Source organism: Mandrillus leucophaeus, unplaced genomic scaffold, assembly GCF_000951045.1.
Source record: "Mandrillus leucophaeus isolate KB7577 unplaced genomic scaffold, Mleu.le_1.0 Scaffold251, whole genome shotgun sequence".
In the NCBI taxonomy this organism is placed as follows: Eukaryota; Metazoa; Chordata; class Mammalia; order Primates; family Cercopithecidae; genus Mandrillus; species Mandrillus leucophaeus.
Window position 1 is genome coordinate 2,041,338 of NW_012102599.1, and position 1,055 is coordinate 2,042,392.

General features: G+C 43.8%; 1 protein-coding gene across 2 annotated transcripts in view; it reads left to right on the forward strand.

The window, feature by feature from the left end:
* The window catches only part of WDR19 (WD repeat domain 19), a 104,706-nt gene that overhangs the window by 71,211 nt on the left and 32,440 nt on the right, over positions 1 to 1,055 (forward strand). The window lies entirely within an intron of this gene.

The window sequence follows — 1,055 nt, forward strand, 5'->3', positions numbered from 1 at the left end:
ATAGATGATATTTCTGTAAAAGCAACTTCATAGATGGTACCATGTACTTCCTATTCTCATCACAGCAGTAGGGCCATATCTTTTTTTTTTTTTTTTTTTTTTTTTTTTTTTTTTTTTTTTTTTTTTGAGACAGAGTCTCACTTTGTCGCCCAAGCTGGAGTTCAGTGGTGCAATCTCAGCCCACCGCAACCTCTGCCTCCTGGGTTCAAGTGATTCTCCTGCCTCAGCCTCCCCAATAGCTGAGATTACAGATGTGTGCTACCATACCCAACTAATTTTTTTGTATTTTTAGTAGAGACAGTGTTTCACCATGTTGGGCAGGCTGGTCTCAAAATCCTAACCTCAAATGCTCTGCCCACCTTGGCCTCCCAAAGTGCTGGGATTAATAAAGGCATGAGCCACCACACCCAGCCTAGTAGGGCCATATCTTAAATCATACTTGGGCTGCCATAACAAAATACCATAGTCTGGGTGACTTTGGGAGTTTGAGAAGTCAAGATCAAGGTGCTGGTAATTTGGTTCCTGATGAGGGCTCTCTTCCTGACTTGCAGACAGCAGCCTTCTCACTGTGTCCTCACATGGCCTTTCCTATACATGTATGCAAGGAGAGAGATTTCTCTCCCTTCCTCTTAAGGCTACAATCTAACCTTAATTACCTCCCAGAGGCTCCATTACCAAATACCATTACATAAAGGTTGGGGCTTTAACAGATGAATTTGGGGTATGTGGGGGACACAAACACTCAGTTCATAGTAGCCCATATTTTTGTGGTCTTTTTTTGTTGTTGTTGTTGCCCTGGCTGGAGTGCAGTGGCATGATCTTGGTTCACTGCAAACCCCACCTCCTGGGTTCAAGTGATTCTCCTGTCTCAACCTCCTGAGTAGCTGGGACTACAGGTGCCCACCCAGCTCCTATGGTTAAAAAAATTAACCACACCCGGCTTTTTTTTTTTTTTTTTTTTATTTTTTAGTAGAAACGGATGTTTTACCATGTTGGCCAGGCTGTTCTCAAACTCCTGACCTCCAGTGATCCACCCACCTTGGCCTCCGAAAGTG